The sequence below is a fragment of the Mercenaria mercenaria genome, chromosome 2, assembly GCF_021730395.1.
Source record: "Mercenaria mercenaria strain notata chromosome 2, MADL_Memer_1, whole genome shotgun sequence".
Taxonomy (NCBI): Eukaryota; Metazoa; Mollusca; class Bivalvia; order Venerida; family Veneridae; genus Mercenaria; species Mercenaria mercenaria.
Genome location: NC_069362.1, coordinates 83,311,528 through 83,338,510, shown reverse-complemented (window position 1 = coordinate 83,338,510; position 26,983 = coordinate 83,311,528). Strand labels below are relative to the sequence as shown.

At 35.5% G+C, this 26,983-nt stretch overlaps 1 protein-coding gene across 2 annotated transcripts in view; it reads left to right on the top strand.

The window, feature by feature from the left end:
- The window catches only part of LOC128555251 (uncharacterized), an 86,310-nt gene that overhangs the window by 16,937 nt on the left and 42,390 nt on the right, over positions 1-26,983 (top strand). For both annotated transcript variants that reach the window (XM_053537067.1, XM_053537066.1), the window contains exons 2-4: positions 15,620-15,722; positions 18,484-18,639; positions 20,871-20,938. The gene's annotated coding sequence lies outside the window, so the exon portion shown is untranslated. The remainder of the gene's footprint in view (positions 1-15,619; positions 15,723-18,483; positions 18,640-20,870; positions 20,939-26,983) is intronic.

Genomic DNA, 26,983 nt, shown 5'->3' with positions numbered 1-26,983 from the left:
AGCCATCTGGGCTCCAGGCAAATTCTAGGGGCCCAGCCTAAAAGTTAGGGGCCCAGCTATTATTAGCGGAAAAATATGGTAACAGTGGTTTAGATCTACATACTTAATAATAAGTCTTGTAATTTGCTTCCTGCCAAAATAAATCAAAATCTTAAATATAAATACAGAACACTCATCAAACTCACATTGAAAGAGGAAAGTTATAATCAACCAGTGCATGACACACAGCCTCTCAAACACGGACGCACTTACTTTAAAGTTTGAATGATTTTTGCAGCACTAGAGGATTTGAGTTGTTTATGGGCATTTTGAAAGAGGCTGCACACTTATGGACATCTGAATTCTAGTATTCTGTTACATTGTTGAGTTACAGGACTCGCAACCCGTCACAAAAATATTACTTGTACAGAAAGTACAAACCATGTTGCAGTGTTCTAAGCAGCCACAGTCTGTTTAACAGCCCATTTTTCATTAAAAGTCCTCATTGGACTTTAGGTCTTTTCATAATCCTGATAATATTTCCTTTTGTCTCCGCGACTGGCTGTTCTAAGCTCTTTAACCTGCCCCAGTGAAAATGATCAGTGAAATTTCACTGATATTTCAATGAAATTTCAATAAAATATCGGTGAAATAACAGTGAAAGATTTTGGCAAATTATCAGTAAAATTTTGTTGAAATTTCTTTAAAATTTTGCCAAAATAACAGTAAAATTTTGGTGAAATTTCACCAGAGTTCATAAATATTTTGCCAAATTCTTTCGGTGAATTTTGGTGAAATTTCACCAAATTTCATCAATATTTTGCCAAATTCTTGCAGTGAATTTTGGTAAAATTTTATTGATACTTCTGTGAAATTTCACCAAATTTCATCAATATTTTGCCAAATTCTTTCGGAGAAATTTCAGACATTTTGTCAAAATTTTGCCAGAATTTCACAGAAATATCAATGAAATTTCATGTAAAAAATTTGGCAAAATTTCAAGGCTGTATATTAAAAAGCAAGAAAGTTACTAAGGTCAAGGTCAAAATCAAGTGACCCCTAATTACTTGGGGTCATCAGTTAATTGTAATTAAATAGTCTAGGAAAAAAGATCAGAAAATTTTTGAAGTATTTTTCCTATGTAATTCATATAACAAGTGACCCCCAGGCTGGGGCCTCTTTTCATTCCAGAGGCAAAATTTGACCAAATTTGTTAGAGAACTACTATGCAATGCTACATACCAGGAATCAAAGTCTTAGGCCTTGAACTTTCAGACATGAACATTTTTAAAAACAAATTCCTATATAAGTCTATGTAAAACTTGGGACCCCTGTGGTGGGCCCTCTTTTCACCACTAGGTAATTATTTGAACAACCTTGGTAGAGGACCATAAGGCAATATTACATACCAAATATCAAAGGCCTAAGTCTTGTGGTTTCTGGAAAGAAGATTTTTAAAGTCTTTTCCTTTATAATTAAAGTCTATGTAAAACTTGGGACCCCAGGGATGGGCCTCTTTTCACTCCAGTGACATAATTTGAAAAGTCTTGGTAGAAGACCACTAGATAATGTTGCATATGGTACCAAATACCAAAGCCCTGGGCCCTGTGGTTTTTGACAAGAAGAGTTTCAAAGTTTTTTGCTATATAAGTCTATCCCAGGGCGGTGCCATATTTGACCCCAGGGGAATAATTTGAGTAATCTTGGTAAAGAACCACTAGATGATGCTACATAGAAAATATCAAAGCCCTAGGACCTTTGGTTTTTGGCAAGAACTTCAAGAAGATTTTCAAAGTTTTCCCTATAGGGAAATATGACTTGTCAACGCGGGGCTAGAGGGCATGGACGGTAGCATGCATTTCCAGTACCGTCCATGAACAGGCTCAATCAAACCGAGCCTGCAACATTTTCGTTTTTGTCGTGTTGAGCGACCTGTGAAGTTTCCACTTTTCTCTATTGTATTATATATATGTCTATGTGACCCCCAGGGGGGGGCCAAATTTGACCCTAGGGGAATAATTTGAACTATCATGGTAGAGGACCACTAGATGATGCTACATGCCAAATATAAAAGCCCTATGAACTGAGGTTTTGGACAAGAAGATTTTTAAAGTTTTTCCTTTTGGTTGCCATGGCAACCAGAGTTCTTAAATTTCAATTCTTGGAATAATTTGAAAGGGACTCCTGTGATGTTTATGTTAGTCTCACACTTGTCTTCTTTTTTAGCTCACCTGTCACAAAGTGACAGGGTGAGCTTTTGTGATCCCGCGGCGTCCGTCGTCCGTAAACTTTTGCTTGTGACCACTCTAGAGGTCACATTTTTCATGGGATCTTTATGAAAGTTGGTCAGAATGTTCATCTTGATGATATCTAGGTCAAGTTCGAAACTGGGTCACATGTGGTCTTAAACAAGGTCACTAGGTCAAATCAAAGAAAAACCTTGTGTATGCGATAGAGGCTGTATTTTTCAATTAATTTTCAAAAACTAGGTCAGTAGGTCTAAAAATAGAAAAACCTTGTGACCTCTCTAGAGGCCATATATTTCATAAGATCTTCATGAAAATTGGTCAGAATGTTCACCTTGATGATATCTAGGTCAAATTCGAAACTGGGTCACATGCCATCAAAAACTAGGTCAGTAGGTCTAAAAATAGAAAAACCTTGTGACCTCACTAGAGGCCATATATTTCACAAGATCTTCATGAAAATTGGTCAGAACGTTCACCTTGATGATATCTAGATCAAGTTCGAAACTGGGTCACGTGCCATCAAAAACTAGGTCAGTAGGTCAAATAATAGAAAAACCTTGCGACCTCTCTAAAGGCCATATTTTTCATGGGATCTGTATGAAAGTTGGTCTGAATGTTCATCTTGATGATATCTAGGTCAAGTTCGAAACTGGGTCACATGTGGTCTTAAACAAGGTCACTAGGTCAAATCAAAGAAAAACCTTGTGTATGCGATAGAGGCTGTATTTTTCAATTAATTTTCAAGAATTTTGATCAGATTACCTTGATGAAATCTAGGCCGAGTTCGAAAATGGGTCATCTGGGGTCAAAAATTAGGTCACTAGGTCAAATCAAAGAAAAACCTTGTGTATGCGATAGAAGCTGTATTTTTCAACTGATCTTCATGAAATTTTGTCAGAATGATTACCTTGATGAAATCTAAGCTGAGTTCAAAAATGGGTCATCTGGGATCAAAAACTAGTTCACTAGGTCAAATCAAAGAAAAACCTTGTGTATGCAATAGAGGCTGTATTTTTCAATTGATCTTCATGAATTTCGTTCAGAATGATTACCTTGATGAAATCTAGGATAACTTCGAAAATGGGTCATCTGGTTTTAAAAACTAGGTCACTAGGTCAAATCAAAGTAAAACCTTGTGTATGCGACAGAGGCTGTATTTTTCAACTGATCTTCTTAAAATTTTGTCAGAATAATTACCTTGATGAAATCTAGGCCAAGTTTCAAAATGGGTGATCTACGGTCAAAAACTAGGTCACTAGGTCAAATCAAAGAAAAACCTTGTGTATGCAATAGAGGCTGTATTTTTCAATTGATCTTCATGAATTATGGTCAGAATGATTACCTTGATAAATTCTAGGCCAGTTATATGGGTCATCTGGGGTCAAAAACTAGGTCACTAGGTCAAATCACAAAAAAACCTTGTGTATGCAAGAGGGGCTGCATTTTACACCAGATATTCATGAGATTTGATCAGAATGTTTGTCTGGATGAAATCTAGGTGAATATGGGTCATCTAGTGTCAAAAACTAGGTCAGCTGGTCAAATTAAAGAAAAACCTTGTGTACACAATAGGGGCTGCATTTTACACTGGATATATATAAAATTTAGTCAGAATGATTGCCTTAATGAAATATGGGTCAAGTTAGAATATGGGTCATCTGTGGTTAAAAGCTAGGTCAAATCAAAGAAAAACCTTGCGTACGCGATAGAGACTGTATTTTTCAGTTGATCTTCATGAAATTTGGTCAGAATGATAGCCTTGATGATATTAAGGCAAAGTTTGAAAATGGGTCGTCTGGGATCAAAAACTGGGTCGCTAGGACAAACCAAAGAAAAACGTTTTGTATGCAATAGAGGCTGTATTTTTCAATTGAGGTTCATGAAATTTAGTCAGAATGATTGCCTTGATCAAATCTAGGTCAAGTTTGAATGTAGGTTACCTTGGCTTAAAAACTAGGTCACTAGGTCAAATAGAAGAAAATTCTTGTTTACACTTCAAAAGACCACATTTTCGGTCCAATCTTAATGAAAATTGGTCAGAATATTTGTTTCCATGAAATCACTATGTCAGACATGTTTACACTGTTATGGTGTGTTTCTCTGGTGAGCGACATAGGGCCATCTTGGCCCGCTTGTTAGAGAAGCTAGTAAACACATAGAAAAACCATGTGTCAAAGAGTGCGGTCTCAATGATTACATTTATTCCTGTAATCTTGGCGACAGGAATATCAAACCATTTTTTTCTTGCAAGAGGAGATTATATTGGCTTGAATGTTGTTTGTTCAACAAATATAATACTTCCCATTTAATATTATGTATATTTCATTGCTGTAATTAATGTCAGATGCGTTTGACTACGTCACAAAAAATAAGAAATGGAAACGGCGACAGTATCGAATATTACAACTCAACTACTTTTTATGGTGGAATTTTTAATTTTTAGGATTCTAGAGCCTTTTACCCCTTTCTGATTATAGGTATTGTACTTACACGGAAGTCTATAACAAAATAAAGTTAAAGTACCCGTAAACGGCAGTCGTATGATGCTGATAAGTGTTTTCCCAAATAATTTGAGAATGACTGTACTTTGTTGGATTTCTAAGTTAATATATCTAAGTAAAAGAATCGAACCTCTGAAGATTCTGGATCATGAAAATAGCTATTAACATCGCCCAATCAGGCTTTCAACAGAAAAACTAGTATTTCTTGAAACTTTTTCCATTTATCAAGCATTACATATGATACAAATTAAAATAGAAATAATTTGGTTGCCTTCAGTTTTGGTAGAAGTATTTCCCCATATCAGATTTTTATGACACATAAGTTTTGAAGTCCAAAAAAAATGTTCTAATGCTAAGTTTAAAATAAAAAAGGGGTTCAATGGCTTTCTAATGCTCTAAATTATTGCGCTAGTACATGAATGTATACATTTTACTGTGCTTTCACTTACAACATTATAGAAAAATGTTAGTTATAAAAAAATTGTATGTACAAAACATGTATATCTGCACTAGATCGAAACAAAGTATTAATCCTAAATATATAGAATAAAGGTATTGACGCACAAGTTTGGAGCAATAGAAAGCCAATGAACCCTTTTCTATTTTAAACATTGCATTGAAACATTTTTTTTTTTTACTTCAAAAGTTATGCATCATAAAAATCTGAAAAAGGGAAGTAATTCTAACAAAACTGAAGGCAATAAAGTTATTTCTATCTTAATATGCATTGTATATTATGCTTAGTAAATGGACCAAGTTTGAAAGAAATATCTTCATTATTTTTCAAGAAAAATTAGTTTTTATGTCGAAAGCCGGGGCATTTGGGCAATGTTACCAGACTGCAAAAGGTTACCCATTCTTACCATGTTTAAGTATTTTTGCAATGGGTCATTCAAAAGTTTTTTTCGGTGGCATATACTACGTGTCAATTCTTGTTCGGTCTATGCTCCATAAATTTCAAATTACAATATTATTTATATAGTGAACATTTGCAAATTATGCCAAGTAAATTAAGGGGTTCAGTTGAATTATGTCTCCCACCACACAGTGGTTTGGGAGACATATTGATTTACTCCAGTCTGTCTGTCACAAAGCTTGTCCGCACTCTAAGTTAAACATTTCTCATCCGATCTTCACCAAAGTTGAACAAAATGTTTTTTTTCAGTGGCATATACTGCATGTCAATTCTTGTCCGGTCTATACTCTGCTCCATAGATTTCAAATTACAATTTACATAGTGAACATTTCGAGGGTTCAACGCAATAAGGGTGTAACTACATTTTTGAAAACTTTACAAGAGAAGAAAAAAACTACTTTGTTTTCTTCTGTGTTCAGTCACATACAAATTTACCAAAGTTTTTCACTTAATATTAGACATGTTATATGAAACATTAAACAACATGAATGAAATTTTACAAAATAACAGTATATTTAAAAATATTTGACTTAAGCCCTTATTGCATGATTTTTCATGTAAATCTGGAGTAATTTTATATGCAAGATGGGCGTAAGTGGACTTACGCCTTTATTGCAGGAAATTTTCTGTTGAAGTTGGTAAAATTATGTCATGCAACAAGGTAGTATGTACAAAAAAGTAAATACAACTAAAGCATACTAGCACTTTATACTCATTTTAAATGAAACATTTAAGAACATAATTGAAACTGAAGAATGTAACAGCCTATTTTAAAGTATCAGACTTAACAGCAAGATTTTTTCATGTAAATCCGGAGAGAATATTGTATTTGCAAAATGGGCAAAAGTGTTCTTTTGCAGTAAAATTTCGATTAAAGTTTCTGGTGAATTTAATATTTTTTTCACGTAAAATGGTATTACTATACAACAGAATAGAATCATAAAAAAATAATTTATGTCTGCATTTTCTTTAATTAAACTTAATATTACACATCTCATTTTTTTTCCTCCAGACCTGAATGAATATCTTTCTATTTGGCACTATAATAAAGGGAAAACAACAATAACAAAAAAACTTTAAAATAGCAAAGCGGTATATAGGGAGTCTATCAAATATCAAATAGGACAAATGAAATCTGTCAGTCACTCTGTTTCTTAAATTTCAGTCTTGCAAGCTTTATCAAAGACAAATGACATTAATGGTATATCTGACAAAATGAAAACACCACAAAATACAGGACATGACACACAGGAGATGGCCTCAGTTACCACAGCACAGTAACAGCATCTTTGCTGCATGTTATAACATGGCAATTTTCCTTGCCTATTAATTAATAAACTGAAACGGGGAGCGGTAGTCTAGTGGATAAGGTGTCAACCGCTCATTCATGGGGTTGTGGGTTTCAGCCCCACTGGGGTCACAACCATGACCTCTCATATGACACCAGTATTGGATTTTCCAGAAGCAGACACAAGAGTGGTTCCAAACTGAAAACTAGATGTGTATATAAAGGTCACAGGTGCCCCCACCTCCTGTCACTGTACATAATTATTATTATTATACCAGATTTATATAGCGCCCTTTTCATGATCAATTTCACATTCAAAGGCGTTTTACATAGTTCCAGTGCAGCCACACAGGGCGCATAATTCGTCCTCTACTAGTACAGACACAGAGCGATCTGACCAGAGGGACAGAGTGAGACAAAGCCCCTACGACAGAGAGATTTGAAATCAGATACAGGCTTGTCCGGCTAACTTAGCCTAGCTCATTGCGAATAGACAGCCTGGTTCTTTAACGTGCCCAGTGTATGGCACTGATACACGCAAGGATTGCCTGGGTTCCTGACCAGTACACCTCTAGTTGGGTGGTGTGTGTGTGTGTGTTCGGGTTTAACGTCTTTTTATACAATTTTTCAGTCATATAAACGACGGTGTCTACTTGTAGCAGTGAGCACAATGCCCAACTTTATAGTGCTGCCTCACTGGAATATCACGCTGTAGACACGTGGCATGATACCCCACCCAGTCACATTATACTGACACCGGGCTGACCAGTCCTAGCATTATCCCCTTAATGCTGAGCGCCAAGCGAGGAAGCTGCTAGTACCATTTTTTTACGTCTTTGGTATGACGCGGCCGGGGATCGAACCCACGACCTCCCGCACTCGAAGCGGACGCTCTACCACTAGGCGGTCTAGTTGGGTGGGAAACACTGAAAAGCATTTCTGAAAATTCCAGAGTAGCTGCCGGAGATCGAACCCCTGACCTCAGAATTGGAAGGCCAGTGTGCAAACCATTGAGCTATCCGTCCACCTATACATCATGGTTTCATGACTCTGGGTGAAATATCTTAGATACATGCAACACAATTATGATAAATGTTTCACCACTTTATATAATGTGTATTTTTCGCTAAGTCAAAGACCATAACTCCTGACTGGCTGAATGAAATCCCAAACAGAACACCCAAATGTACAAGTTCACATGTTATAACAATCCCCTTCTGTTTTCTGACTCTAATTCAAATACTTCTTGAGATACAGGCAACACAAACTTGTTTGCACGTATGCATTTGTTTTTACTTAATCAAGGCCCGTAACACTAGTATGACCAAAAGAAATCCTGAATGAAACCTTAGGTGCACAAATTTCCATGCTGAATAATATTCATCCTCTTTGACCCATGGTCAAATACGTTTTAAGATAAAGTGTGACACAAACTTTTATATTCATTTTATGCATATTTTTTATTAAGTGAAGGGCCATAACTCTGGTCTGGCTGAATAAAATTACAAACAAAACCCAAGGGGGCAGGCACAGAACTTCTGAATAATAATCCTGTAATGTTTCATAATCTCTAATGTCAAATACTTTCTGAGTTACTGTTATATGACACAGACTCCATCCAACCCTTGCTTACGAAATTTTGGATGGCTCAAAAATCACACAGTGATTGTAACAATGTTAATACCAAAATAATCTGTATAGTTGCAGATTTAGCATGCCTATCATTTGACATATTCCATCTGAGCACAATGCAAGAACCACAAATTGGTTTATAAGTAAATATAAGAAGATAAAAACGCCCAGGAAATTTGCTGAAATGGCATAGAAAATATGAGGTAAGTACCAGTATACAAAACAAGAGCACAGCCTTGCGGGTGCAGACGCTCATCTGATTTTATTGTCTCTGTATAATAGAAATATTGTCTACCCATGATTTTCTAAGTTCAAAAGGGGCCATAATTCTTGCAAAAACAATTTAAAATTACGGTACTTGCTTTGCAGAGTCAGCGAATACCTTCACCAAGAATTAAAGCAATAGCTTTGACCTTTAAGGAGAAAAGTTGACCTAAATGCAAAATTTAACTAAAAAAAAACAAACAAAAAAACTGATATTTTCCTATTCCAAAAGGGGGCATGATTCTTGCAAAAAGCAGGATGGAGTTATGTTTCTTGCTGTACATAGACAGTTACTGATGTTGAACAAGTGTTGCAAGTTTTAAAGCATGCGGACACTGACGCAGACATTGACGCCTATCATGCGATGACAATAACTCATCAATTTTTAAAAAACAAAATCAGATAAGCTAAAAAGCTTCGAATATTACCAAACTGGCTTCATGTATTATTATGTTACTGAATAATACAGTCACACTTACATTTCAAAGAATGTATGCTGTATGTCTTAGGCTGTGGCTGTTCACTGTAAACTATAGCCTGAAGTACTGGCTTTTGATGTATGACACCTTTTTGATTTTCATTTTATTATTAAAGTAACTAAATTTTTAAAAAAATTGCAATTCTATCTCATTTTGAATATTTTGTTTCTTTTGGTGCCATACAACTAAAATTTTGGTACAGATTATTGAGGAGTTTTTCCTAGGCCAGACGCCTTTCATGTATTATCACATTTCATTGCTGGACTTCCCCTTTTATATGTATAATATGGAGTTTCACCTACAGTTTTCGTGGACTATAATCCTTTTGCAATACTGTACCGAGTAAGCAGGCACAAGACTTAGTGTAAAAATCTTCAAGTAATTGGTACTGCAATTTATTTGTTTTCAAGAAAATCATTTTTTAACTCCCTTACATTTTTCAAGGGCATAAAAATATTTTTAAACCATGATACAACTTAAAAAGCCTGCAAGGATATAGAACATGGACTTACTTAACTTCGACCATGGTACAACTTTACAAAATTCAAGGAAATTGAAATATTTCCTACCATGATACACCTTTAAATATCTTTAAGAAAAAGGATACACCTTTAAAAATCTTTAAGAATACAGAATATAGACTTTCTTTAATCATGATACACCTGAAGTCTTCAAGAATAGAGTATAGCCTTTTTATAACCTAGCCCAATTAATATTTTCAAACTGTTAATTTTGGATAAAATGTTAATATATTCATTTTATTTTACGAGTATAGAAATCTTTCTATTTGGCAATAATTATTGTGGGGCAAGTATGGCTTTCACTTTGAAAGTATGGGCTATTAGTGTATTAAGTAGCAGTAAGATGAATGGTGGTCTATCATTTAACTGTAGCTAAATTTGATATTAACATATCCATGCACACAGGATGAATCTACCATTTGTAAGTACTGACTCTCATAAGCATAAAAAAGCTTTTCTTGACTTCAATGTCATAAAATGTGACAATACTACATTTACTTTAAGGGTCATGCATCAGGATAATGCCCTTGATACCTTATGATGTCATCAGTATGTTATATTATGACATCACAGAAATTATCTGATTACACAAGCCTGTATTGCAGGATAAGATATTAAGACTACTGGATACATTTTTGCATGCAATAAGGCAGTAAGTCAACTTACTTCCATATTGCGCATAAAAATCAAGGCAATCTGAGATACGCCCTTATTGCAATATCAAAATAATGATATAAATAACTGAAACATCTGGTTTAAATTTTCACAGAATATAAATTAGGTCAAAATAAAGTGAAAAATCAAAAAAAGTGATTTTTGGTAAAATATGTAGATACGCCCCTATTGCGTTGAACCCTCGATTTGCAAATTATGCCAAGTAAATTAAGGGGTTCAATTGAATTATGTCTCTCACCACACAGTGGTTTGGGAGACATATTGATTTACTCCAGTCTGTCTGTCTGTCTGTCGCAAAGCTTGTCCGCACTCTTAAGTCGAATATTTCTCATCCGATCTTCACCAGAGTTGAACAAAATGTGTTTGACTATCAGACCTTTAGGCCATAATAAATTAATTCCTAGATTATCATCCAAATTTTGGTTAAAAAGGGGGCGGGGAGAATTTTATTTTTTATTTTTAAAACAACTACCCGGACCATGGATTTTGACTCTTGAAATTAGCAAAAGTGTACATACAGGCTCCTAGGATTTCAGCTGAATGGTACTTTTCATCAACATGGGATTTATTTCAGTTAAAACTCACAAAATGAAGCCTTATATTTTCAAAATGACAGCTATTTATACATAAATCGAACCCCAAAGTACAAGTCAAGACAAATGGCAAAAACAGAATAAAGTAAAAACAAACTTGTTGACTTCATTTTTACTCTCATATTACATTTATCAACAATTCAACATTCTATTTAGGAGCTGGATCGACCTGCATCTTTGATGAACCCACTTTGTTTCCTCCAAAATAAAACTAGTCAAATTATTTTAGAATCTGGATATCCAAAATTGTCTGTCCGGATACTGTTACGCTTTTTAAACATTGCCCATATCTCCAATTTAAAGGATGTGTTTGACAAACTATGATGATGCAAAGACAGTTTAACAGCATTTAACAGTACCTGATACGATATTTACCTTGACATCTTCTCTTACTAAAACTATTTAAGAGGAATATTTATCAAATTAGGCACCGCGGTAATCTACTTTTGATTTCAAAAACTTGTAGAAAAAGGTAGGATCAATATATTTTCTGATCTAAATTTGATTGTAATTGATTTTTGTTGATAGCAAAATTAAATACCTGTTTCAGTTGTGACACATTAATCAATATCTGGCTTTGTTATATCATGCAATAAACAACAATCAACAGGGGTAAATAGGTGTGAAAATATCCGAATATATACTGTTGTTCACAGATTCGTTATTAGCGAGGATTGATATTTGTAAAGGACTAAAAATATTGTTATATTTGTGTTTTTATGCCCCCGAAGGGAGGCATATAGTTTTTGAACCGTCTGTCAGTCTGTCGGTCTGTCCGCAATTTTCGTGTCCGGTCCATATCTTTGTCATCCATGGATGGATTTTCAAATAACTTGGCATGAATGTGTACCACAGTAAGACGACGTGTCGCGCGCAAGACACAGATCCGTAGCTCAAAGGTCAAGGTCACACTTAGACGTTAAAAATCATTTTTCATGATAGTGCATTCGTGTCCGGTCCATATCTTTGTCATCCATAGATAGATTTTCAAATAACTTGGCATGAATGTTTACCACAGTAAGACGACGTGTGGCGCGCAAGACCCAGGTCCGTAACTCCAAGGTCAAGGTCACACTTAGACGTTAAAGGTCATTTTTCATGATAGGGCATTCGTGTCCGGTCCATATCTTTGTCATCCATGGATGGATTTTCAAATAACTTGGCATGAATGTGTACCACAGTAAGACGACGTGTCGCGCGCAAGACCCAGGTCCGAAGGTCAAGGTCACACTTAGACGTTAAAGGTCATATTTCATGATAGTGCATTGATGGGCGTGTCCGGTCCATGTCTTTGTCATTCATGCATGGATTTTAAAATTATTGGGCACGAATGTGTACCACAGTAAGACGACGTGTCGCGCGCAAGACCCAGGTCCATAGGTCAAAGGTCCTAAACTCTTAACATCGGCCATAAGTATTCATTCAAAGTGCCATCGGGGGCATGTGTCATCCTATGGAGACAGCTCTTGTTTTTTTCTTTTTTAATTAAATATTTTGAATAGATAGAAAGCAACTGTTTCAATATTTCGGAATGGTATCGTTCAAAATGACACGAGCTTCTCAATTCAAACCGATAACAAAAGGTGTGATAGTTTTTTAGTTATGATCAAATAACCTGTAATTATCATCAATTAGCTTGTCACCTCGTGTCAGTTTTGTTGTTCACAGTTTGATCTCGGTTAAAATAATCTCCATTTTTTATGCTACTTGTGATTTTTAATATTACTTTCATCAAAATATTTTTAAATTTATATGAAATTAATTTTGTTTGAAAGAAAAATAAAGTTTAAACTACTCGATCTTTTACAGGAACGTAACGGCAATCTTAGATTTTAGCGTAGACAGTAGGCGCGGAGAGTAATTTCCCATTATCAAAATATGGCGAATTTGTTTTGGTTTGAAGTTGGAAAGTTGTCTATACCTGTGTGTCGGGGCTGGTCCCAGGGATAAAAAAAATGCATTATCTATGGTATTTTGCGGCAGCATTAAAACAAATATACTGGACTCTATTGCGTTTTTGTTTTTTTTGTTGTTTTTTTTTGAGAGAAAGAAATAAAAAAGGTTGGAGCGACATAAAAAAGAGGGGGCTGGCGGGGATGATAATCTAGGAATTAATTTATTATGGCCTTAGCAACAAAATAGTGTAGATCATTCATATAATTTATACTTTTTGAGATATGTCATTTTGAATGTCTGTAAAATGCCGAAATTTTGTAATCATTTTGCTTATAGAAAATATATTAATGAAAAGGCACCGAACTTAGCAAAATTAACCAAAAGTACAACTCTTTTGTATTATGTAGAACATTGCATTTCCAGTGATATTTTAGGTCTGCGTCCTTTATCATACTACGCATAAAATTTGCCAGGGACGCAAAGTTTTGAAGTATGAGCGTCCTACGGGAGGCATATTCGTTACTTCGTACCGAATCTGAAATGGGAAACTTACAGAATGAATAATTTAAACTGACTTAATTATGCCATGATGGCATCAAAGGTAATGACCGCTATCTGGCTCTTTTATGTATTAAAATGTTTCCTAAATATCTTTTCTGCCCTGGGGGTCCCAAATTTATTACATAGACTTATAAGAGGTAAAAAATGTGGATCTTTAACAAGATTGAACAAATTATGCCCCAGGGGTGAAAGGGGCCCCACCCTGGTGGTCACTTGTTGTATGAGTTATTTAGGAAAAAATACTTCAAAGATTATCATATCATACTTCCTAGACAGTATAATTACCTTTTGACCCCAGGGGATTAGGGATCACTTTACTCTGACCTTGCCCACTGACCTACTTTCTTGTTTTTAGCTCACCTGAGCCAAAGGCTCAGGGTGAGCTATTGTGATCGCTCACCGTCCATCCGTCTGTCTGTCCACACATTCCTTTAAACAACATCTCATCCTAAACAACCAAGCCAATTTTGATGAAACTTCACAGGGATGATCCTTGGATGGTCTTCTTTAAAAATTGTTCAAAGAATTGAATTCCATACAGAACTCTGATTGCCATGGCAACCGTGAGGAAAAACTTCAAAAATCTTCTTCTCAAAAACCACAAGGCCTAGGGCTTTGATATTTGGTATATAGCTTCATCTAGCGGGCCTCTACAAAGCATAAGGCCTAGGACTTTGATATTTAGTATGTAGCATCATCTAGTCAGGGCCTCTACCAAGATTGTTCAAAATATCCCCCTAGACTATAATATGGCCCGACCCTTGGGGTCACATTGTTTCTATAGACTTCTAATAGGGAAAAACTTTGAAAATATTCTTGTCAAAAAAAAAAGGCCTAGGGCTTTGATATTTGATATGTAGCATCATATAGTGGGCCTCTACCAAGATTGTTCAAATTATCCCCCTAGGGTCAAATATGGCCCCACCCCTGGGGTCACATGGTTTATATCGACTTATATAGGGAAAAACATTGAAAATCTTCTCATCCAAAACCATTAGGCCTAGGGCTTTGATATTTAGCATGTTGCATCATCTAGTTGGCCTCTGCCAAAATTTTATCAAATTATTCCCCTAGGTTATAATATGGCGCCGCCCTGGGGTTCACATTGTTTCTACAGACTTATATAGGGGATGCTAAGGTGACGATATAGGGAAAAACTTTGAAAATCTTCTTGTCAAAAACAAAAGGGCCTAGGACCCCGACTTGAAAAGAGGCCCTGCCCTGGGGGTCCCAAGTTTTACATAGACTTACATAATAGGAAAAACTTTAAAAATCTCCTTGTCTTAAAGTTCAGGGCCTATGCCTTTGATATTTTGTATGTATCATTGCCTAGTTTATCTCTAAATGATTTTTCGAATTATGCCCTTGGGGTGAAAAGAAGCCCCGCCTCAGAGGTTACTTGATATATGAGTTATGTAGGAAATACTTCAAAAATTATCAGATCATAATTATTTCCTAGACTGTTTAATTATGTTTACCAGATGACCCCAAGTGATAAGGTGTCACCGGACTGTGACCTTGACCTACTGACCTGCTTTCTTGTTTTTAAAGATACAGCCTTGAAATTTGGATGACATGTACTGTTTTGCACACCAATCTTAAAACTGACTTTCAGTGACCATGAATATGACCTACTGACCGACTTTCTTGTTTTTGAAGCTTTAGCAAAGAAATTTGTTCAAGCAAGCAATTTAACTCAGTTGAGCGATATAGGGCCATCATGGCCCTCTTGTTTAAGATACAGCCTTGAAATTTGGATGACATGAACAGTTTTGCACACCAACCTTAAAACTGACTTTCAGTGACTGTGAATATGACCTACTGACCTACTTTCTTAATATTGTAGCATCAGTTTACCATATGAAACACGTGGCTCATGTTACTCACGTGAGCGATCCAGGTCAGGATGACCCTCTTGTTTTATTTGTTGCTACACTGATGCATGTAAATGATCTCTAAAACAAGAAAATTTTGTTAACTATGTAAAAATTGTCTGAATTATAATGTTTGAATGTTGCAGCAGCAGTATATTATCAATTTATAAATGTTTCATATTATTTTAAAGGTCAAAACACAGAGCCAAAGCAAGTGTCTAAAGATTTTCAACAGCAGTGGCACAGATGGCTTCATGATAAAGATTAGTTCTTTAGGAGAATAAGAAAGAAAAGGTTTGTATTTTCACTTAAAAGTTTTTAAACAGAATCTGATACATTCTCTGGAATCGCTGGAAGGAAATTGGAACTTCACTGCAGAAACGCAAATTTGCTTTAGACTTAGATATTTATGGCTGCAAATTTATTATAGTACAGGGGCATACTTTTTATACCCCCACTAAACATGTTTGAGGGGGGTATATAGGAGTCAATTTTGTCGCGTTGCGTCCCGTCCCGTCTCGTCGCGTCCTGAAATCTATTAACTCAGTTATTACCAAATGGATTTGATTCAAACTTAAAATAGATGTTCCACCTCATCACCCACATCATGTGACACAAGGTGCATAACTCTGACACCAATTTTTCATGAATTATGCCCCTTTTTACTTAGAATTTAAGGTTAATTTTGATGTATTTTCACTATATCTCAGTTACTACTGAATGGATTTGATTCAGACTTTAAATAGATGTTTCACCTCATCACCCACATCATGTGACACAAGGTGCATAACTCTGACACTAATTTTTCTTGAATTGTGTCCCCTTTTACCTAGAATTTAAGGTTAGTTTTGATGTATTTTCACTATATCTCATTCTGATTGGCTTAGAGCCAAAGGGAAGTAACTTTTTTTTTAACTTTTGTTCTTAGTTTCTTCCCCTTAAATTCCAGGGAATTAGTCTATTTTTAGAAATCCTATTTTTAGATTTTCAATATTTTAGGTATTTTTCTAACATTTTTTTTATAAATCGTATGTAAAAAGTAAATACATTTTTCTGTGGTAACATGGGTCGGTAAGACACTTTTTTGTATTCACTTTTAGTGTATCTCTAATAGAGATTTTTTATATTTACTAGTATTACTATACTAGTATTATACTAGTATTACTTATATGTGGAAGCCCAGGATGAAGTACTCCAAAGACTAAGTATTTTTAAGATTTCTTATGGTTGCCATTCTTCTGTGACAAGACCGTATGGTGGGGGTATGAGTCACTCCTGTAACAGTTCTAGTTATGTTCGTAGCCAGAAACACTTTCTTTCATTTTTTTGTGACAATTGCATTGGCATGATATTCATTTGAACCAAAAAATGTACGTCTGTTTTTAGCTCACCTTTCACATAGTGACAGGGTGAGCTTTTGTGATCACCCTTACGTCGTCCGTCTGTCCACAATATCCTTGTGAACACAATAGAGACCATTTCGAGGGCTGAGCGCGAAACTATTGTATCTTGTTCTTTATTTATATACAGTTACAATAGTTTCGCGCTCAGCCCACGATTTGTATTTGATTTTAATCAAACTAATATCTCGGTTCTTTTCAAACTGGCCAGATCCCATCATGGGTGCCAGAGTGATGGCCCCCTAAAGGGCCGTAATTTGATATTTTTGGCTTGTGAACACGATATAGAGACAACATTTTGCAATCAACATTAATCAAACTTGTTCAAAACTTGTATTGGCAAAACTCAGTTCCTTTCAAAAACTGGCCAAATCCCATCATTGGTTCCATAGTTATGGCCCCTTAAAGGGCAAAAATTTGCCATTTTGGGCTTGTGAACACGATAGAGACCACATTTTGCAGTCAACTTTAATAAAACATGCACACAAGTTGTATTGGTATAATATCTCAGTTCCTTTCAAAAACTGGCCGGATCCCATCATGGGTTTCAGAGTTATGGCCCCTTAAAGGGCCAAAATTGCTATTTTGTGCTTGTGAACACGATAGAGACCACATTTTGCAATCAACTTTAATCAAACAAGCCCACAACTTGTATTGGCATAATATCTCAGTTCCTTTTGAAAACTGGGCAGATCCCATCATGGGTCTTACATTTTTTTCCATTTTGAATTTTCCATCAATATTTATAATCAACATATGAAGTTTTATTCCATCACCCAGTCACCCCTGCTGAACCCCCCGCCAAAAAAAAGAAGAAAAGAAAAAAAAGAAAAACATTCATTTGTCGTTTAAATTGATTTTGACTAATGAAATTATTTGCTTCTTAGTAACATCCTTAGCTTTTACCAGATATATTTTTTTTTGCCATTCCTCACCACAAACCCTTCCGGCGGGGATACCAATTCATAGATTTTGCTTGTCAGTCTTGATGTGTACATGTAGATGACCCCTATTATTTTTTGGACCCATGTCAATAGCTGAATGGTCAAGGTCACACAAAGCATTCAAAAACACCTATCTGTCCAGTCTTGTCCAGACTGTGACTTCATAATTTATAGGGGTATTTTGAAAAAACCTTGGCACCAATGTTTTAACATAATTGCGATAGATGCCTGTGTCAGTAAAAGAAACATGCCCTTAGCTTAAAGTCAAGGTCAGCAACTCGCACTTAAGAGGGCAAATGTCAAATATTGGCAAGCTTGACCACCCTTCAGTTCTTAAAACACCCTTCAAATTCTGTTAGTAATGCTCATATTCACAATGATAGGAACACTCCATCTTATTTTAGATTTGAAAACTGTTTGATGACCTGCATGTGTCTGGCATGCATACCTGTAGGCACACACATGGCAGTAACATGAATGGTCACATCTCTTGATAATAAGTGAATACCTTACCAGAGAGCAGGAAATGGGATCTATAAATCAAATTTCTTGTGGACACCCCAAAACTCTTTTGAGATGAAAATAAAGGTGATTGAAAAAATTTTCTCTGTGTTCATTTACTGGAAAATACCCTTTGATAAGAGACCTGTGAAATAATTTACAGTGTAGATGTCTGCAAGAAATTGGTATAATTTTTTTCTTTTTAAACAGCCAAGGAAAATTTCCAGATAGAGGGAACTGTCAGATTGGTAATGGATGATTTGTTTTGTGTGGATGTCCACGATGTATTGATGTCGGCAGATATTGACAAATTGTACATTTTAAAAGAAGGCGAGGAATTAAATCTTCCAGGACCTTCTGGTTCAGGTAAGGTAGTCACTTGTCCTACAACAAAATAAAGGTCAAATCCAGTGCAGGATTTATTTCAGAAGAATTTCTGACAAATTATATTAACAAGAATTGCTAGAGTAAATCTGGTTTTAGCCATTTTTAGCTCGACTATTCGAAGAATAGGGGAGCTGTCCTACTCGCCCCGGCATTGGCGTTAGCATGAGCGTCACCCAAATGTTAATGTTTGTATAGCACCCCATAATTATGAGTCCATTGAGATATTGCTTTCATATTTTGCATACTTGTTTACTATCATGACCCCATTCTGTAAACAAAACTGGAGCAGACAACTCTTATCAAGCATTTTGACTGAATTATGGCCCCTTTTCGACTAAGAATATGCTTATTGTAATGTTAAAGTTTTACTCATAGCTTATATTATACTATCAAGCACTGAGAATAGTCAAGCATGCTGTCAACTGACAGCTCTTGTTATTGAGCCCGCTTGCAGTGAGCTCAATATATTTTGATGTATGTGTGTGCGTCCGTGCGATTTTGTCAGGACCATATCTTTGACATGCATGGACCAATCTTGTTTACATTTGGCATGAATGTTTACCTTAATGAGAAGGTGTATCATGTGCAAACCCCATGTTCCTATCTCAAAAGGTCACGGTCACAGTTGGGAGGTCTAAGGCCAAATTGAAGCTTGTCCGAAGAATTTTTTCTTCATGCATGGTGGGATTTTGATGTAACTTGGCATGAATGTTCACCTTTATGAGACAGAGTGTCATGTGCAAGAACCAGGTCCCTAGGTCAAAGGTCGAGGTCACACTTAGAGGCCAAAGGTCAGATACAAAATTGACATTGTCTGGAGCATGCCGGGTCAAAAACTAGGTCACTAGTCAAATCAAAGAAAAACGTTGTGTATGCAATGGAGACTGTATTTTTCAATTGGTCCTTGTGAAATTTGGTCAGAATGATGCCTTGATTAAATCAGGTCAAGTTTGAATATGCAGGCTGTCTAGCGTCCCTAAAATTCCTACTTTTTCCTATTTTTTTTCAATTTGGCTAAAATTCCTATTTTTTTTAAAAAATCAAAGGAAATTCCTAAAAAGGCCCTATTTTTTCACAAAAATTCCTAATTTTTTAACTTTTTTGCAGTGATCAAAAAGAGAAAATGTTTTAAATGTTGTTTTAAAGTTCTTCTAATTCAGAAAAAAACAGTTTAGCACAGTTCAAAGCAGTTTACCAGTGGTAGACGCCTTTTCTGTAAATAAAGCACTATTTGTGAGTTACTTTTATGTCAGTCACATAAAGGTAAGCACATTACATGGTCTTTAAAGTCCATATTTTAATTTGAAAATTCCTAAATTTAGCCCTAAAATTTCCTTAAAATTGTACCAAATTCCTAATTTTAGCCCTATTTTTTTGTACAAATTGCCCTAAAATTAGCCCTAATTTTTTGTTAGGGTATGCTAGACAGCCTGAATATGGTTCATCTGGTGTCAGAAAGTAGGTCACTAGGTCAAATCAAAGAAAATCCTTGTGTATCTGATAATGTATTTTCCAATTGATCTTCATGAAATTTTGTCAGAATGATTGCCTTGATAAAATCTATGTCAAGTTTGAATATGGGTCATCTGGGGTCAAAAACCAGGTGATTAGGTCATATCTAGGGAAATACTTGTTTAAACTCAAGAGACCACATTTTTGGTCCAATCTTAATGAAACTTGGCCAGAATATTTCTTTCCATGAAATTACTAGCTCAAACATGTTTACACTGCTATGGTGTGTTTCTCAGGTGAGCAACTTAGGGCCATCTTGGACCTCTTGTATTATATATATATATATATATATATATATATATATATATATATACAGGTGCCAAATAGTATAGTAAATGTTACTTTTTTAGACAGCAATGGTGGGGTGGACATTCTGCTCGTGGGCATGCAGAATGTATTTCTAGTTGTTAATGGTATGTTACTGCTATGAAAGGCATAAGGCAAAGACTTCTAGCATAAATAATTAGCTCGGTACAAAATTAGGATATATATATTTTGATAAAGGAGATGTATTTTTGCACTACACCATCAAAATATAGTTTTTATTCTTCTATGTTAGCTCAAATACATCCTTAGGGTCACACTTGTTCCCTCCAAGATTATAATCATGATGAGATAGTGTTTCTATTTCTAGTGTGTTTGAAAAATAAAGTTACTGTATTGAAATATTAACTCTCACATGTTTTATGCTGTTACAGGTTTGCAGGATTGCCTACAGAAAATAATGTTGTCAATGAAAAGAAAGACTGTGAGTCAAGTGTTCCAGGTAAATATGTTGCATTGTTTATGAGCGGAAATGAATAAAAGATTTAACAAAAAGATCATTGCAAACGATGTCTCACGAGGGAGTGACTTGAGCAAAATAGTCCATTCGCACTCGCTATTCTGCTGACAATTTGCACCATGTCATATAGCGTGTTGAATACACATACACGCTGATAGCATAATTTAAGCTCCACCTACTTCATGTACTTGTGAGATTTTCATGAGAAGTGTGAAAGAGAATCAAAATATTTGTTTCACCAGAGGCAGTTGTAATCAGCCAATCAGCGCTGCGGTTACGTATTTGACACTTTCAATTGTCAGTATTTGCCAGTTGTTTTCAAAAAGAAATTTTCGATTAATTATGCGACTAATTGGAATTATAGACACAATTATTTGATATCCATGGTACAAGAACAACATTTAAAGTATTAACTTTGTAAAACAGAAATTGATGGATGAATTGAATTATTGATATGAATATGTGTTTCGAGGTTAAAAATGACACTGTTTACTTTCAGTTTTATTTGAATGAGAGACATAAGTGGTGACTCATTATAAAACTTTTTTCATGCTGCATTTATATTTTACATGATATGGCACCACAAAATCGGCGGGTTAGATACAGCACTGTCTTGAACTGAAAACAACTTTTTTTTTCAGAATTTTGTAATGAAACAATAATCACTGTATGGAAAATGATGTAACTAAGAAAATGAATGGTCATCGAATCACTTCAGGTTATAATGCAGTAATTCGGTCAAAAATGTGCTTCCGTGGTGAAGATTCTGTCAAAAATGTGCTTCGGTGGTGTAGTTGAACGAAATCCTTAAAAAATAGATCCTAATTTTTCCATTATTTTTCATTTGCATGTAAATATGGGGCCAAATGGGCATTATTTCACTCGTGGAACAAATTTTACATAAAATAGGGCATTTTTCATGCTTAAATATTCGCATGTTTTCGAGTTGTTTACTTGAAAACGAAAGTAGGGTGTTTATTCTGCAGACCGCTTTCTGAAATGCAATTATGAGGGTACCTGACTTCAGTTGACTTGCATTTCACTGCATACTATTCAACACCCCTTTTTCTTTTCATTTTCTAGAAGCAAATGTATACAGTCGAGACTATTTTAAGAGACTGACTTTGGGAAGCAGCGAAAAAGGTCACATATGACAGGGAGTCTCTTAAAACAGTCTCACTTAACAGGATGACAAATGGTTTCATATATTTTTCCAATTAAAGTACATGTATATCGGATACTTATATATTGGCCTCCTTTAAGGTAGGAGTGGAAAATGATTAAATACTATTTCTTTAATTGCATATTGATAAAATATAAATTTCAAATAATTTGCATCATTGGTATGATGTTGATAAAACAAATTTAAGCTCATGATCTGGCAAGAAAATAAAGGGGAGCAGTAAAATATAAATGTTCCATTTGAACTATTTTACACACTGAGGTTTATGATATTTATATTTTTGTGTACTAATTGTTCATTGACATTTATTTGATTATTGACTGCATCTTTATTCCGTGTTTACTTCGTCGTTTCCTGTTAAATACCGCCATATTTTTGTTTCACCAGGAATATAGTTAATTTATGCACCGACTCCGAATTCTTCAGCGACTTTATACGCTGGTTTTCCCCAATCGAGCAATTCAAGTGCCTTAACACGCTGTTATAATGTCAAAACAGTTCTTTTTTATGTTTTTCGTCGGCCATTTTTTGTAAACAAATAAGTTCTTGTCTCAAACAACTTCACTCAAGATAACGAACGGTAACTCTGTCGTGTAAAATCTTGCAAGGGAGCGTCTCAAAGTCGCTGAAAACGGTCTAATAATCGATTCAGGAGCCTGATTTCACAGTCGCTTGTCGCGTAAGGCAGGGGGTTGCTTAATTCAGACTTTTTTAATAGTAAATTGCATCCGGAGTATAAAATAGGGTCGCATATGACAGGGAGTCGCTAAATTCAGGGGGTCGTTAAGGCAGTCTCGACTGTAGATCTTTTGTGGAAAATAGGTCTACGAAGGAGGAAAATCTAGAAACTGTAACAAAATTGTTCTGAAGTAGCTGAATTTTATGTGAAACAAAGAACAATTTCTTTTATTGGTATATAGCCTTCACAGCATTGAGGTAGAAATATAAAAAATCAATGGAGTCTTCCAAGTTCTTCCTAAAGCCTCCCCACCTCTCCATAAATCATCTTGAAGGAGAATGACTTCTCCCAAAAAATTGGGCCTATTGACACCCAAGTCAGTCTACTGTATAAAAAAAAAATCAAATCCATTATATATAACTTCCAAGCTATTTCTAGTCTACAAAGCTGTTTTGATCCCTGTCTTTCACTTTCTGCACAATTTTGTGAACACTGTTTCAAATTTCGAAAAATCAATTTTGAAAAACTTGTACAATATTCCAAATAATCAGAAATATATCATTATTTACCAACCTACAGCAGTATAGTAAAAGAAATTAAATAAAACAGTATTGGAATGGAAGTTTTATTCATTCTTTTGCTAAAATATGTGTGGCTAAGTCCATAGCCCCATTGGCTACGGTGGTAAAAAGTTAATGTCGCACACTGGGCACAGAACTGCTTTTAAGCATATACTTTAGAAAGGACAACAAAACAAGTTTACCAATTTTTTGGCTCACCTGAGCCAAAGGCTCATGGTAGGCCAATCATCGATAGAAACCATATTGATGTATCAACAATATTTTTTGGTCAATCGATTATTGATGCTTCAAAAATCATTATTTTACAGATAGAAAAAAAAATGGTCCTAGTTGTGTGAAACCCGACTCAAGTGCCTGATAATAGTAAGTTCACTAAGTTGTAAGTTGTAAAGTAGGATAAATACAAAAGAGGAGTGAAGGCAAAATAAAGATGATAGATCTTATTACTTTAATTTATTTCATGAATACAAACACAACACAATTAAATAGTTACATGAAAAGCGGGCAATAAAACTAAAAATAACATTTACACATGCTAATTACGGACCGATTATCAAGGTGACAGTCAGACCGTTTGACACAGTTATTGATTATCTGAGGGTGCGACCAACAATTTCCTGCTTGGCAGGTGAACGTGTATTGAGATTTCAGACCGAAATATATACTTTTCTCCATTTATATGGGACCGATTTTTTTCATTTTTTCACTTCAAGAATCGGTCTGAAAAGTCAAAAATCGGCCCAAAAATAACAAACCGGCAAATTTCCGGAGCCCTGATTTGCATTCCTTCAGTTTGCCGAGTTGCATTATTTATAATTTACAATTTATACCAAGTTATTTCAAAATTCAAACATGAATGGCAGTTATGGACAGGACAGGAAACAGACCCTGTCTACCTTTGAAAGGATGGATTGGAGGGCTGTGTTAGGGAGGAGGCCAAAATGATATGGTGGTATTGGTCAGTGAAACTGTTGAGAGTGGCAACCCTGACATATTTTAGACATTACCTAAATTTTTGACACCCAATATCACTTGATGCCCTGAATGTTACGTTACAAATGGTATAGTACTTAAATTGACTAACCCACACATTGTGGTGTCAGATTTTAAAAAATCAAACTTTTGCTTTATTCACTTATATGCTGCATAATCGATGTTCTTACAATGCACTTTCATTGAATTCTGTTGAAAATGGTTGCTTTCCATGTACATTTAAAATAAAAGCATTCTGTGATTTTTTTTGCCTATTTTTACTGCCGAATACCGGCAGTTTCCCCTCGCCAAAATAGGCTATTTTTTCCCAAAAAATCGTCAATTTTTCCCCCAAAAAGGTATTTTCCCCTCTCAAATGAAAAGATCTTATTTCCAAAATGTAACAGTTTATATTCGGGTGTGAGATCCGCGATCTCTAACATGAAATTGGCAGAAATGACATCAAGAAAGTCCTTTTTGAGATCAAAATTGCATCAAGGTTACCCTCGCAAAAATACGTGACAAAGAAAACATTGTAGATTTTCAAGAGAAATATTGACTGCAGTCGGTTTAAATATGTTCGCAAATGCCAGATAATCATTTATGATAATGAAAAATTACAATATCTTTCCTAGTTTTTGAAAAATTGGAGATCAAAATCAAATAAATGTACCGATTTTCGTGTAGTCAAAATTTCGGACGTTTTCAAATTTCGAGGGCATGAAGAGAAAATTGAAGAAATACAGTTTTTAGCTCACCTGTCACAAAGTGACAAGGTGAGCTTTTGTGATCGCGCAGTGTCCGTCGTCCGTGCGTCCGTCCGTAAACTTTTGCTTGTGACCACTCTAGAGGTCACATTTTTCATGGGATCTTTATGAAAGTTGGTCAGAATTTTCATCTTGATGATATCTAGGTCAAGTTCGAAACTCGGTCACGTCGGTCAAAAACTAGGTCAGTAGGTCTAAAAATAGAAAAACCTTGTGACCACTCTAGAGGTCACATTTTTCATGGGATCTTCATGAAAGTTGGTCAGAATGTTCATCTTGATGATATCTAGGTCAAGTTCAAAACTGGGTCACGTGCGATCAAAAACTAGGTCAGTAGGTTTAAAAATTGAAAAACCTTGTGACCACTCTAGAGGTCACAATTTTCATGGGATCTTTATGAAAGTTGGTCAGAATGTTCATCTTGATGATATCTAGGTCAAGTTCGAAACTGGGTCAAGTGCCGTCAAAAACTAGGTCAGTAGGTCTAAAAGTAGAAAAACCTTGTGACCTCTCTAGAGGCCATATATTTCAAAAGATCTTCATGAAAATTGGTCAGAACGTTCACCTTGATGATATCTAGGTCAAGTTCGAAACTCGGTCACGTGCCGTCAAAAGCTAGGTCAGTAGGTCAAATAATAGAAAAACCTTGTGACCTCTCTAAAGGCCATATTTTTCATGGGATCTATATGAAAGTTGGTCTGAATGTTCATCTTGATGATATCTAGGTCAAGTTTGAAACTGGGTCACGTGCTATCAAAAACTAGGTCAGTAGGTCTAAAAATAGAAAAACCTTGTGACCTCTCTAGATGCCATATATTTCATGACATCTTCATGAAAATTGGTCAGACCATTCACCTTGATGATATCTAGATTAAGTTCGAAAGTGGGTTACGTCCCATCAAAAACTAGGTCAGTAGGTCAAATAATAGAAAAACCTTGTGACCACTCTAGAGGCCACATTTTTCATGGGATCTGTATGAAAGTTAATCTGAATGTTCATCTTGATGATATCTAGGTGAAGTTTGAAAGTTGGTCACGTGCCATCAAAAACTAGGTCAGTAGGTCAAATAATAGAAAAACCTTGTGACCTCTCTAAAGGCCATATTTTTCATTGGATCTGTATGAAAATTGGTCTGAATGTTCATCTTGATGATATCTAGGTCAAGTTCGAAACAGGGTCATGTGCGGTCAAAAACTAGGTCAGTAGGTCTAAAAATAGAAAAACCTTGTGACCTCTCTAGAGGCCATACTTTTGAATGGATCTCCATAAAAATTGGTCAGAATGTTCACCTTGATGATATCTAGGATAAGTTTGAAACTGGGTCACGTGCCAAAAAAAATAAGGTCAATAGGGCAAATAATAAAAAACCTTGTGACCTCTCTAGAGGCCATACTTTTCATGGGATCTGTATGAAAGTTGGTCTGAATGTTCATCTTGATGATATCTAGGTCAAGTTTGAAACTGAGTCAACTGCGGTCAAAAACTAGGTCAGTAGGTCTAAAATCATTAAAATCTTTTGACCTCTCTAGAGGCCATATTTTTCAATGTATCTTCATGAAAATTGATCTGAATGTTCACCTTGATGATATCTAGGTCAGTTTCGAAACTGGGTCATGTGCAGTCAAAAACTAGGCCAGTAGTTATAAAAATAGAAAAACCTTGTGACCTCTCTAGAGGCCATATTTTTCATGAGATCTTCATGAAAATTAGTGAGAATGTTCACCTTGATGATATCTAGGTAAAGTTCAAAACAGGGTCACGTACCTTCGAAAACTAGGTCAACAGGTCAAATAATAGAAAAACCTAGAAACCATATTTGTCAATGGATCTTCATGAAAATTGGT